Below are 14,463 nucleotides of genomic sequence, written 5' to 3' on the forward strand. Positions count from 1 at the left end.
GCTTGACGGGCCAGAAGTAAAGTGAAGCAGGCAACCAACATACAGAAAACAGAAAACAGACAACAACAACAACAAAAAAAACATGAACCAAAAGAAAGAAGAAAATATCTACAAAAAATTTCTATGGCAATTTGGCATCCGAATTTCAAGAGGGTGGCTGGGAGCTACGCGAAGGGATTGGAGATGGACGCGTGATCGTACGGTCTCGATAGCTGGAGATCTGCTTTGGAGGAATTTATATAAACAGCAGAGCCAAAGATCACAGCTTATATTTTGTATTAAGCCTTAAATTAATAATTGAATAAACATATATAAAATGCATAGAAATACAACAATATTTTAGTCAAAACTTCCTTGGACTTCCTTGCCTCTAAAAAATGATATTGATCACATTTCCGCACCAACAAACGATGTTCTTGTTCTTGAACACATTTTTGAAATGAAATACAAATGAAACTCGTGCCAGAGAAATATCAAAAGGAGATGGCATAATATTTCGAGGGTGGCGAACTTTTAGATGAAACTTTCTGTTCCATCTTTTCTGTGCCGTATTCAGCTCGTGAGTTTTGTCCCTTTGCCATCTCCAAGCGCAGCTCTAAATAGCAGTTGGAGTAGTCGGAGGACAACTAGAAGTGGGAGTAAACCATGTGCGATGTCTTCGCCTTCGCGACTCCACGGCGGAAGCACAACGCAATGACTGAACGGAAGTTTTTTGGAAGCGCATAAAATTATTATGGAGTCGTCTTCCATTTTTTTTGTGTGCTCCTTCTCGCTGCCCGTTCTGTGCATTCGTTCGCGGACGTGGCGCGCGCGTCAATTGCGGGTCCGAGTCCGGGGAGAGAGATAGAGAGAGGAGGACCTTCGTTGCGGCTCTGCTGGCACTTCATAGTCCCGTCCCTGCCGCAGTCAGCTTTTTATGGCTCGACGAGCTCATGTCCTCCCTTGGATCCTCACTGCCTCATTGCCTCACTGCCTCACTGCCTCACTGCCCCACTGCCCCTCGCCTGCTGTCGGGAGAAAGACCTTTGTGAGAATTCACTTTAGTTTTTGGCAGTTACTGGACGATTGGTTTAGTTTTGTCTTTCTGCCGTCCATGTCCATGTCCATGTCCATCCCTTTCCAGCTGCCCCTTCTACCGCTTCTGTCCCTGGCTCATACTATTATTATTATGCGCAAATTTAATATTTACATTTAGCCAAAGTGGATTTTGGGCTTCCACTTCCACTTGGCTATCGTTGACTCTATTTTCTTCGTCTCCGTCTTCGTCTCTGGCCACAGCATTTTTATCAACTGACAACTTCTGACCGCAGAATGTTCCCTCTAGCTCGGCTCCGTCAAAGATGTATCTACAAGATAAACAAGAACAAGCCCAGGCAGCAGCAGCAGAAGAAGCAGCAAAAAAAAAATAAAATAAAATGGCATTTAGATAAGCCGAAAAACTTTTCCCTCTGCCGCCTGCCGCCTAGGATAGCGACCGGGGCCGTGGCCTGAGAGGTTATACGATAGCAGCAGGCGCAGGGGGAGGGGCAGGGGTGCTGGCCAGCATATGAAATATTTGTGGTCTTGTGTGTGTGGCCAAACAACTCTCACGAGATGCCAGTGAGCGACGATAGCCGGACACGCCGTACGCTCCGGAACGAAATTTGCTGCAGAACGAGATCTGCACAGGAAAGTGCTAGCCCTGGAGCCAGGCGGGGGTTGGGGGAGGGCAGAAATCCCATTGAATTTCACAAGAAAATCTTTCAATCAGATTGCAACTAAATTCCCTACATTGATTAGAGGAAACTTTTGTGGGGGCGGTCGCAAATCATTCTCGTTCGGGGTAGGTTCCATCACATTTTACATGCTAATAGAATTTTGCTGTTATCCAAATTCAACAACAACAAAAGCCACAGCAACAATGTATATAAAACAATGTTTTGCAGAAAATATTCCATTGGTTTTTTGTTGCACAGACAATCAATCAATTAAACCATCAATTATCGCATGGATGGCCTATGGCGGCAGCGTTATCCCATCGATATTAACTCACAATATTAATAAACGGAAAGCTATAATTATTATTATTATTATTTTTGTACTCTCTAAAGTCACAAAACAAAAACAAAAACAAACACCATTCCGTTAGCACATTTATTCAATTTTTTCAATTTTTTTGTCTGTGGAATGTTTAAGAGAAAAAGGATTTTTAGAATATTTTTTTTTAGTTTGTAAATTTATTTATTTATTTACTTATTTAAATGGAAAACTAATAAATAAATATTTGTGCAATATATTATAAATTTCATTTTAGTTTACATTTTTTTTTAATGTAATTATTAACATTATTTGTTTTCTGAATTTCTTTTATTTTAAATGTGCTCTCAGCAGTTCCTTAATATTATTATTATGCCTTTTTTTTGTCTTTACTAATATAAAAAAAATATATATATATAAAATGAACTCACTTCGCTTAGAAATGCTACGGGAAAATGTTTCTAATAAATAATTCATTTGGTTTTTTTTTTGGGTTATTTTTGGGCTATGACTCATTATGCAGCCACCCTTGCAACCCCCCCATGGCCCACCCCACACAACCCCCCACCTTTGAGGGTTCCAGCTGCCTTTGTGCTCTAGTTTAAGTTTCGATTTTGTTTGTTGTTTAGTTTTAACGAGTAGAAACGCATAGCAGCAGCAGCAGCAGTTCTCGGACAACCCCCAAAAGAAAAAACATCAGCAAAAGGCGAACCCAATCGCAGTCCACCCTCGCCCCGTATGAGTCATGCAATTGTCTACCATCTGGAGGAACCCCCAGCCCCACGGCATATCCCATCCCATCCCATCCCCCGTTGTGGAGGTTGTTTTTTTCCTGGGTAAATCGTTAAATTAGCGCACTTTCGACAGCAGCTGACTGACGGGATCTGACGGGATATGTGTACTGTGGGGGGGTGGTAGGAAACAGCTGACGCAGCAGCTGGGGCGGGTTGGCTGGGTTCCCCTTGAACGCCCTGCCCAGAACTCCACACAACTCTGAGTTGATTTCGATATTTTTATTTATTCCCATTTTGATACCCGGCCCACGCTCCCCACCCACTCGCTTCCGACTGCCGTTGAATTTGTAAAACATTTCCAAGTACACGAGCGACAAACAGGCAACCACTTAACGCTTGTTGCCACGTTCATCCATTTTGTAGTCCTGTCCTGCCATGTCCTGGAGTGCGTTTGCACCACCTCCTGTAGTCCTCCTGCCCACACCACCCCCACCAGCAGCAGCAGCAGCAACAGCAGCAGCTGGAAAAAGAGACAATCGCCTGATTCGGCTTTGGCTTTCCGTGCCACACACGTTTTGTACTTTCTTTTCTGTTTTTTTGTTTCCATTCATTCATTCATTCCTGCTGCTCGGCTCGCTCTCTGTATATTTATTTTTATTGTGTTGCATGTTGTCCCTGTCCCCCGTTCATGTCCCGGTTCCTGTCCCCGTTCCTGTTCCTATCCCTGTGTATACCTACATATATCTTTTTTCTAACCCTCGCACACTGGCACTCCTGCTTGCTCCTTGGAGGCATGCAAAAGGAATAATCGTAGAGAATGTTCCATGAATCATGGCCTGCAGTCGGTTGGCTCAGGTGTGAGAGGGATGGCGGGGGGAGCTGCCAGCTACCAACATATTTGTGGTTACACTTATATGACTCCGCTCAGCTCTGGCTGGAGGTGTTTGGGGGTCGGTCTCATGCTTCAATCAATTTTTCAATTTTTTGTTGCAGGCCTTTGCATGCCATTGGAAATACAAAATACAAATACATATGTACATGCATGCATATGTACATATGTATCTGGATCTCAGTCGATCCTTTTTCAATATACAAAAAAAATGAGAGCCGTTCTCCAACTCCCCCAAGTCCCACAACCATTTGCTCGTAATATATTTTCATTGCAACAATTACCGAAGATCATAATAGAAAATTAAGTAGAGTAAAGGAGGCACAGACAAAGGTCCTTTCACCCAGCACACAGCAGTGACACACACAGACGATGGGTGGTTCGGGGGGGTGGGGTTGATAAAGGAAAAGTTGCATAAAAATGTCGATTGTTGACTTTTTATGCGAAATATGCGTGATTCCCGACAAGTTTTTCGGGGCAGGATGAATGAATGGAATGGAATGGACTGGAATGGGTGTAGTACTCTGGGTATGTGGGGTACATTATGTCTAATAAACATTTTGTGCCCTATAAAAGAGCAATGAATGCGGAAGCCCATCGCTGCCAAACACGGCCTGTGCGTGTTTATGGCCAAATGATGAAGACGAACGAACGAACGAACACAGAACAGCCAACGAGTCCCACAGCCCGAACAAGCGGAACAACAGCAAAAACATTGCCAATGAACAAGAAGCATTTTGAACAACAATTAAACGCACAAGAGAATCCGCTGGAAAAAAAAAAACAAATAGCCAGAAGTCGAAAGTCGAAACACACAACACAACAGGAATCAGGGAATTAAACTAATAATCTGACTTATATCCATCTGAATTTACCCCTTTCTGTTTTCCTTGCAGATCTCCAACGGCAGACGAAGCACCAATAAAAACAAAACAGCGCAACAGCCAGAGAACCAGAGAAACTCTGCTCAAGAGGTAAATCTAACTATAAGATTCAGAAGGCTGCAATAATATTTGGGGGAATTCATTCAAAGAAATAACGAAAAGTGGCAGCAGTTTTTATTGAGAATATTTGCATATCAGACAGAAGTTATTTACCAAAAGTTCAGGCAAGAAAATGAGCTGGAAGTTCTGACAGATAAAATGGCATATTAAAAAGAAGCCACAAATAAATTAAGTATTCGGTTTTAAATCAAAAAAAGGTAAAATTAAATAGATTTCACTTTGATTTAAAAATAAATGCATTAAAAAGTATTTAATCTAAATATAAAACAATCTAAAATAAATAAACCAAATTTGTACTAAATTTTTTTTAATCTGAATATGAATTATAAACTATAAAGATAAATTAATTAAAAAGTATTTAATCTAAATATAAAACAATCTAAAATAGATAAACCAAATTTGGTACTAAATTTATTTAATCTGAATATGAAATATATTTGTTCCACACATAAAATATATTTAGATCAAATACCAAAGGTGAAATGCAAGTAAAAACAATTTAATTTTTGTAATTTAATTTCCACTGCAAATTGCAAACCAATTGCTATAATTCGATTGTCAGGGCTTTTTTCCGCCCGTATTCCCGTGTATTCCCATAATACTTAAGTACTCTTTGAATCTTGCACAATTCTTCTTTGTGGAAGATTTCTGGCTGGAGATTTCCCAGTACAAGTATCGTATGGGTTCAAGCACTTTTGTTACGGTCATGCGAGTGGCATTACACAATGTCGAATAGTAATAATAAAAATACGAAAAGCACGAAACAAAATTGTAAAAGAAACAGCGAGAAAATAAAGACACAAAGCATAGCCCACGCCAAGCCCTTGGCGAACCGAAATCAGTGTGGCAACCCTGCACCGCCTCGAGTTTCGCGTCCATAATAATTAGTTATAATCGGATTTAGTCGACACAGACAGGCTGAAGGTGTCGCCAGTGGAAGTTGTCTCAGTTGTGGCAGCAGCTTGTTGGTGCATGTGGCTGGCTGGCTGCAAGCCACACACGGAAAGAGAGCGCGTGGTAGGGGAAGGGGAAGGGTAAGGTAACGCCCACACAACCCACCAATATAACGGTCGACCACAAAGCAATCAAACGAAAAAGGAAAAACCTGACAACTCTGAGTGGGTCGCTGGAACCAAAATCGGATTCGGAATCGGGGAAAACTGTATCTGTATCTGAGACACTTGCATCTGGTGGGTCTCCCTGTCTGTAGTCTCTAGTCTCTCTGCCTCTGCACCTTTTCGCTGGCTCTGTCTGTGGCTCTGGCTCTGTGTTCATTATTATTGCTCTTTTCTAACACGTTTCAATACGAGTCGAATTGAGTAGAGTCGCGTCGCGTCGCATCGCATCGCATCGCCTCTAACTGAATGCACCAACTAAACCAAGTCGAAGTTTTTTGTTTGTTTGTGTGGCCCCACACAGCAGAATGGAGGAATAGGGCATCGGAGTGGAGTGGAGTGGAGTGGGGGAGCCCCACCTGTACCTGTGCCTGTACCTGTACCTGTGCCTGTGTCTGTACGGCGGAAAAAGGTCTCTTTCTTCTCGCATCTGGTGGCTCTTATTTATTGTTGAATTGATTTGTATTTGTGGATATTTTTTGTGTACGATTTAAAATAGGTTTCTGTCCTCTCTCCCTGCTCTCTGCTTCTCTTCGTTTTTTTTTTTTTTTCGGCTCTTCCGGGGCCCTGCACTTGCTGCAGTGTCATGTGGCTGGGTCTCTGGATGGGGGACACTCGTATAACTCAATTAGCCGCATGAAGGCAGGGCCCCCAAAACGGACAAAGGAATAACCCATTGAGAGCCCACAGAGCCACAGAGCCACAGATGAGGTAGCAGCCGGCCAAGATTGTTTATTCTTCTCGTTACGTTACGTTCCCTTGTTCGTTCTTTCGGCTTTTGTGGTGCCCCAACCAGGTATCAGGGTACCCAAAAAAAAAAACAAACCTGTGACAGCTGTCAAGTGAAGATTTTACAGATTTTCTGGTCAGGCAATTGTCGTTGTCGCTGTCGTTGTCGCAACGTTTGCTGCATTACGAGCATGCTTAGGTGGGATGGATGATAATTTGAAAAGAAAACACTAAATATGTGAGTATTTTAGCGGTAAACTAGGGGAGTTATGGGAGCCATGGGAACTTTGTCAATGGATCTTGAAGATCTACTGAATTTGTGTAACCAGTAGGTAGCCAGTTTTTTATTGTTTATTAATTGGTTCTTGCGGCACAAGTTTAGAAAAAACTTAAAATTTAGTTTACTAGTCAGCATAAAAAAAGATATTCTCGGCTTAATTTAATTAATCAATTTTGGGATAATTTTGTACGCTACCTAGTAATTATTTATATCTTAATATATATATATATTTTTTAATTATTTATTTATTTATTTTATTTATTAATTTTATTTATTTATGAATTAATTTACTAGTTTATTATATTATTTGAATGTTTTTTTTCCTGTTTTGTATTTTTTATACTATATACATTTTTTTTATTTTTTATTTTATATATACATTTTAATTTATTTATTGTTATTAGTTCTTGGTAAATACATATATTTGTATTTTAATGCTTAGCCTGGCTGGTTGTCTCAGAGATCCTCCTACTCCTCGTATAGTCCCGAGTTCCAGAAACAACTCTCGAGCTGGTGCTGCTGCTGCTGGTCCGAGACTTCCATTTCGACATCGACATTTTTCACTCTGTTTGCCAATCGCGTGGCTCCAACTCCGACTCTATCTCCGGCTGGTGGCTAGTGGCTTGGATTGGATCGATCTATGTCAAAGCGTCGGCCCACACGCTCTCCGCTATGAGGAGAAATAAAACGAAACGAAACGCAACGCAACGGAATGAAGTGAAATAATAAAAAATGCTTGGATATGTGTGTGGGCGAACTTGGACTTGGAATGGAACTCGAATGGAGCATAAAATATGTTAATAAGGCTCAAAGTTATACAAATCTCGGACTCTCGGCTGAAAGACGCCGGCACAGGCACAGGCACGGGCACAGATCGCTTGTAATACAAAACCATAAACATGAATTTGAAAAAAATGCTAAAATAAAGTGGAGAAGCCGAAGTCGAAATCGAACTGGGGAACCCAAAACCCAAAAACCAAAACCCCCGAACCCCGAACCTCTAGCCGATGCCGAGCCCAATCACAAGACAGACCCCAAAGACTCTGTTCGAGAGACGACAGCTGCTGGCCGGACTGCCCCGCTTTTGAGAGCCGCTTCTTCTTGTCATTGTTGCAGTGACAGTGTATCTCCCAGAGCAGAGTATCTTTTCTTGGCCTGGCTTAATTTCCTGCTGCTGCCCGACCTCAACTTGTTCTTCCCTAGCCTTTTGTTGCTGTCGCGGCACACACACACACATCTTCTCCCCGAACATCGAAGTGAAGAAGAACAACAGAAAAAAAAAATAAAAAAAACCAACCACGAAATCAGTTAAGTTCAGGTGTTCAATTTACTGATTGAAATTCAGCTTCGATGTGGCCAAGCAACTTTCATTGTGGCTCTGACTCTCCCCGAATCCCCAAACTCCAAGCCCCAAACACCAAGCCCCCAGTCCACAATCCACAATCCACAATGCCACAGAGTGTACGAGTGAGGGGTATACACCTTTTCCTGCTCGTCTGTCATCATTTTCTCTTATGATTTTATTTGGAGTTTGGGCTGCTGCTGGGCACTGCGAGCGATGGCTGTCTGTCTGTCTGTCGTCTACATCTATGGGTTCGTTTCATAATTTTATGCCCGGCCATGTCAGGAATTATGTTAGAATTATGCTAATGAGAGTCAGATCGATTCCAGATGCTTTAATTATACACGGTTAACAAGTTTTTTTTTCGTAGTTTCTTTAGCCTTCCGTCGTCTTATCCTATCCCCCTCCATCAACACACGGAGCTGAAGCTGCGGCTGCGGCCGGAGCTGCAAAAGAATTGATGAATAACTTAACTGGTCGTCGGGCCGGGCATTTGCTCGGTACATATTGATATGAAAGGCATGCTAGCCGTGTTAGCCAACACTGGTCGGTGGCTTGGTGGCTCGGGGGAGCGGTGCCTCGAATTGATTCAAAATTAAATTGATTTAACTTATGAAATCTGAGCTGCGATCGAGTTTCGTTTTGGCATCATTAATCTTTTGGTGGGGTTTTTTTTTTATTTTTGGAAAAGAAACACTAACATGTAGCATGTGTTGACCAGTGCTGCATAACACTCAATAAATTATATATCAATTTATGTTTTAACTGTGACTTTGCTTCGAAGAGTTAACCATTTATGTATAGTGTTGCTTACGTGATAGCTTTAATGTGCAGTTACCCAACACTGGCACACAGAACTCTTTCAATTCAATCCCAAAACACTTTTGCTCACTAGCCTCAATCCTTGGAGGACTTATTATAATTTTTTTTATTTCTTAAGGAACTTCCTACATTTACCAACACTGTATCGTTGACAACTGGAAGAGCTCTTCACCCTTTTTTCTGGTTTTGCTTGGAGTAGTACTGCGCTTCTCGCCTTTGTATCTGCTGATTGAGTTTTCCGCTGAAATGGGATGGGAGCGATGACCTTTTTATCTGGCGTTTACTGTTGTGTTAACTTTTGCTGACTTTGTAGTCCTGGCAAGGACTTGGCCCCCAAGTTCCACTGAATGGCTCTGAATATGTCTGTCTGTGTGTGTGTGTGTGTGTGTGTGGGCCATTAATAGGCGATTTAAGTTTATTTTTTGGCCGTTGCCTTTTTATTGACACTGGACCCGGGCTTGGGCTTCGGCTCGGTTTCGGGCACGGGCTCTCTGTGATCCCGGTACTCCATTTAGCCAGGCTTTTGCCTTGGGGGCCCACACACACACACACACACAAACACATTTGTCTTGGGCTCCTTTTGGTCTCTTAATCAGACGGGGATGCAGAAGGAAGAGAGAGGCGAATGCGCCCCAAATTGAATCCCTGGAAGCCATCATTGTTCGGCCTCATCCTCTTTGGCTCCTCTTCGCCCTCTTCGTTTCCTCTTCGCCCTCTTCGTTTCCCCTTCCTTTGACTTTGGCTGTGGATCTGCCTTTGGCTTTGGCTTTCTCCTTTTGCCACTTAGCCGTTGCCTTTTAGTTGATTTGTTCGAGCAAACAAATTGTCAACAGAATCACCGAGAAGTGGTTGGGGGAGGAGGAGCCCCAGAAGGAGATACGGTCAAAAAGCGAGTGGAGGAGCGGCTGAGAGACGGAGACGGAGAGGCTGGGCTGACACACACTAACGCACAAATTGATTTTAATTGTTAAGCATTCCCTTTTTTAATTGTCCTAATCTCTGCCGAACTCTGGGTCCTGGCCGACCAATATCCCTTATACCATTTCCCTTCACTTCCCTCTTTCTCTCTCTCTCATCCTCTTTGCACTGCCTCTTCCGTTTGTTGCCATTTTCATTTTGTCAGCAAAAGTCCTTTAAGTAGCCTTACTCGTACTTCTCCCCAATTTCTTGTGCTCCGATTTTTTTCCCACTTTTTTTTTTGGTTTGGTGAAGGGTTAACCGGTCCCCGAAGGCCAGTCAAGCCACGGCTCTGTTGCATGTGTGTGTGTGTGTGTGAGAGAGAAAGAGAGAGAGAAAGAAGGGTGAAAGACAGATAGTCAGAGGGAGACAGATTGAGGCATCCTCGTTGCGGCTTTCAAGTACAGTCGACACTTTAACTGGCAGTTAAAGTTGGAGCTTGCAGAGTCAGAATGTACATACATATGTACATAAATATGTATGTATGTATCTCCTTATTAAAAGCAGACTGCTATTGACAGACAGTTGATTAGTTCTGAGACCAAATTAAACAGATCTCATGGGTGGGCGATGGATGAGAGTTCAAATCTATTAGCTGTTATATGTACATACATATGTATGTCAAATAATATGCCATCTATTAGGTACCGGTGGGACATTCTCTACACTCAGCGTAAATGGCACAGGAAAACGAAATGCACCAACATTTAAATGCGAATTTTGAGTAGAAAAAAAGTGAAATCAAATATAATTCATTTTGATTTCCGTATAAAAAAAAATTCTTAAAAAGTCTTTTCAATGCAGACGATATTTTATCTACAGAGTAAAACACTTTAAAATAATTATAGTAGATTCAATTTGTTGAAAATATATTAAATTCATTTATAAAAATATCTAATTTAAATATTAAATATTTTATTTAAAAATTAAATATTTTATTTATAAATTAAATATTTTATTTAAATATTTAATATGAAATATTTAATTAAATATTTAATATGAAATATTTAATTTAAATATTAAATAAATAAATAAATAAATATTTAATATTTAATTTAAAATTAAATATTTAATTTAAAAATTAAATAGTTTAATATTAAATTATTATAAATAAATATTTTATTTAATTTAAATATTAAATATTTAATGAAAAACTTTTTGGAATGCCTCTATTCGGTGCAAATATATTGGATACATTCGGCATTTCTCCTCTGGCTGTATCGCATAGCTATTCGAGTGGCATTCACACACATCCAAACACTTCTCTGACACACACATACTCGTATGCACATGCGTTTTGTTTTTGGTGCACAGCTTTCGTCAATCGTCAATCGTCAATAAAGATTGATCGTTATCCCGCCGGCAAGCAACTGTTTTGCAGACAAAAGCTGATTGCTTCGCCTTTTCCCAAGATAATACCCGCTTGATGCCGCAATCCGGCACTTTAGAGGCGCCCCCCACCATCAACGCTCCACCTCCCCCTGGTGTGGTGGGCACCGAGCAGCCGCCAAATGCCAATCACTGGGAAAACAACAAGAAGATATATAAAAAAAAAAGAGAAAAAAAAAAAAACAAAAACATTTCCGTTCCATGCGCTTTCCGCTCCAGTTTTCAATTTTCGCTGGCGTTCGGCTCGCCCGTCGCCCGTCGCTCGATGTTCGATGCTCGACGCTGGATGCCAGACCAAGCCAAACCAGACCCAGATACAGATACACAGATACAGTAATTATTTTCAGGCGACGCTTATCACACATAAATCTCGGGGCCCGTGGCTGTGGCTGTGGCTCTGCTCGAAATCCAATCGATACGGCAGCCCCAGCAGGGGCACCGGGCTCGGGCTGGGGCTCAGGCACAGGCACAGCTTCAGGAGATTGTTGCTTGTTTTGTCAGTCAGGCAGGCAGGCAGGCAGGCAGCAGCAGAAGCGGCGGCGGTGGCAATGTGGCTGGCAGTGGCTGTGGCAGCAACTTCCCTCGGCCAGTGGGCTTCCTTTTGCAAGCATGCAACTCTTGGCAGCTGCCTCAGAGGGGCAGCCATCGCTCCCCATTGCTGTCCATCGCTGACCATAAGATGCCATGGGGCAGCTGCAGCTGCACAGCCATACAGCCATGCAGCAATACAGCATGCGTGGCATGGCAGCATCCTTTAATGCCAACATCTGTTGTGATATTTATAGTTGCAACTGGAACTGGAAACCGGGCAACCTGGAACTGGAAACCGGGGAACAGGTGCTAAGGCAACGCCCGACTGCACCTCTAGAGATGGATCCACAGGCGCACAGGCTCACAGGGCCCAGGGATCGTGTCACGCAAAGAGAGCCGCAGCCACACTCCTGCAGCATCTCTGCATCATCTCTGACGATCTGCCGATCGGCTGAAGCTAATTACGATATTTCCCCCCTTGCTGGCAACCAGTTTCCACAACCATCCGCATTATTATCGTTCGTCAGTTCTGTTCTGTTCTGTTCTGGCTTTCGGCTTTCAGAGTTCGTTTCGATTCGATTTGGCTTCGGCTTCGGCTTCGGGTTCGTTTATTAGATGCAAGCTGCAGCGGATGTGCAGCTTCCTTCGATAGCCAGCAGAGAGAGCAAGAGAGAGAGAGAGAGACTTTTGTCATTTACAGTTTATCTTATGCTTTCGCCGCCTCTTCCTCTGCCTGTGCCTCTCCCCCTTTTATGGCTCTACCCACACTGCTCGCGCTGCTCGCGCTCCTCCTAGGCACGTCGAGAGTGGCTCACATAAATCAATAAAGAAAGGCCCACCTGGTACAAATAACTTTGAAAAATTTATATTGAACACTCGCCTTGCCTTGCCTTGCGTCGCCTCGACTTGGTCTTGGACTTGGGCAAAAGTTTTGGGCATTCGGCATTCACCGTCCACTCCCCAGCCAGCAGGTGGGCCTCGGCCCCACAACTTGAGTTTTAGTTTTTTGTTTGAGTTTAGAGAAAAAGAGAAAAGGGGCAGGGGGCAGAGACAGAGGGAGTGGGAGCATGGCAGGGCGAGGAGGCCAATTGCAGCTGCTACTGCTATGGCTTCCAGGCTCCCAGCTCCCAGCTGCCAGGCTACTGTGCATGGCCAATGAGTGAAGTGATTTGTATTGTTAGCCAGCGCCCACTCCCACACACAGCCCATCCAAGTCCGATGGCTGGGCACACTTGCAGTAAAGGAAAAGCGCAGTGAAAGGATGCTGTTCACTCTGTTCAAGTAGGACTAAAGATTACCCATGGACAACTCGTTCTAGAAGGTCTCCAAAGCCCAGACAGTCCAGACAGCAGTCCACTGCCTTGAAAATCACTCGGCTGCCAATCATTTATCGTTCGGTGGTAATTTCCATCGAAAAAAGATAATCAATTTCCCCATCCCACACCGCCAGAGCCTACTCCCCGACCTCCTCGCCAAGCGCTAGCCTAAGAGCTGCTGAAACCGAATCTTTATCGCCCATAAAGCAGAGAGCAGCAGCAGCAGCAGCAGCAGCAGCAAAAAGAAAACTCACCAACGATGGACATAGCGTGTCTATAATCGCCTTTAATTACCTAACCAAACGCAGCGTCATCAGTCCCCAGTCCCCGATCCCCAATGCCAGTACCAATCCCAAATCCCAGCAACAGCAGCAGCATAAGTTACCGTAGCATCCCCAGCATCTTCTGCCTCGTCTGGGCCCATCATTTCCATCATCATCATCATCACCATCTGCAGTTGGGATTTCTCCCACAGCCTCTCATGTGGATTTGGAATCCAACTCTAATTTCGAGTCATTTCCAGGGGCGCCCTACCTGCTGCCCCCCCTCCCCTTTAGGTTCCGTTTTGTGGCCGGAACGGAAGCTCGCTAATCTTTTGCCTCCGTTTGCATCTTCTTTTCTCTCTTTTTTTTTTGGGGCTATTTTTTACGGACCTTCGCTGTGCACCTTCTGCACGGCTCTTCTGCTCCTCTATCTTTTTATTTTTATTTTGTGTTATAATTTCGTTTAATTTCTGTGCATGTGTGTGCGTGTGTGACGGGGAGGGGGGGGGCGCCAATTTCCGTATAAATGCAATAAAAACGAAATAATAGCGTACAAGAAAACGAAATTAGTCGAAAGGCCCAGCCACCAGCGCCAGACGGAAGCGAAATAGAAATAAAACTCCACTCCAAAAAGCCCCACAGACTGTATGTACATACCTACAGAAGTGTACCTGCAGAAAAACAGAAATAGTAAAATGCTAGTTACAGGAAAACCACAAAAACAAAACAAAACAAAAAATGCGTGAGAAAATTCAAGTGGAGCCAGCACCTGTACATCGAAGCGACAGGCGAAGACGACGACAGCTACAGAAAGGGAAACACTTTGACACTGTGAGAAAGGGGGCATAGCAGAGAAAGAAAATACACACCCAAATATATAAAGTTTCAAATACGAATTTATTGCAATTAAATACAATTAACTTTGATCTTAAAAATAAAATATAAAAAAAAAAAAAAAATATAAAATATAAATATAAAATATTAAATTTATAGCAAATATATTTAATCTTAATATGAAAATATTAATTTAATATGTGAAACATATTTAATTTAAATTGAAAATATATTTATTATAA

At 42.7% G+C, this 14,463-nt stretch overlaps 1 protein-coding gene across 1 annotated transcript in view; it reads left to right on the plus strand.

Annotated features, from left to right (window-relative positions):
- LOC111067047 (irregular chiasm C-roughest protein) overlaps window positions 1-14,463 on the plus strand; it is a 28,779-nt gene that overhangs the window by 5,904 nt on the left and 8,412 nt on the right. Inside the window, exon 2 of the mRNA XM_022356071.2 lies at window positions 4,536-4,613. The gene's annotated coding sequence lies outside the window, so the exon portion shown is untranslated. The remainder of the gene's footprint in view (window positions 1-4,535; window positions 4,614-14,463) is intronic.

Source organism: Drosophila obscura, unplaced genomic scaffold (assembly GCF_018151105.1).
Source record: "Drosophila obscura isolate BZ-5 IFL unplaced genomic scaffold, ASM1815110v1 contig_73, whole genome shotgun sequence".
NCBI lineage: Eukaryota > Metazoa > Arthropoda > Insecta > Diptera > Drosophilidae > Drosophila > Drosophila obscura.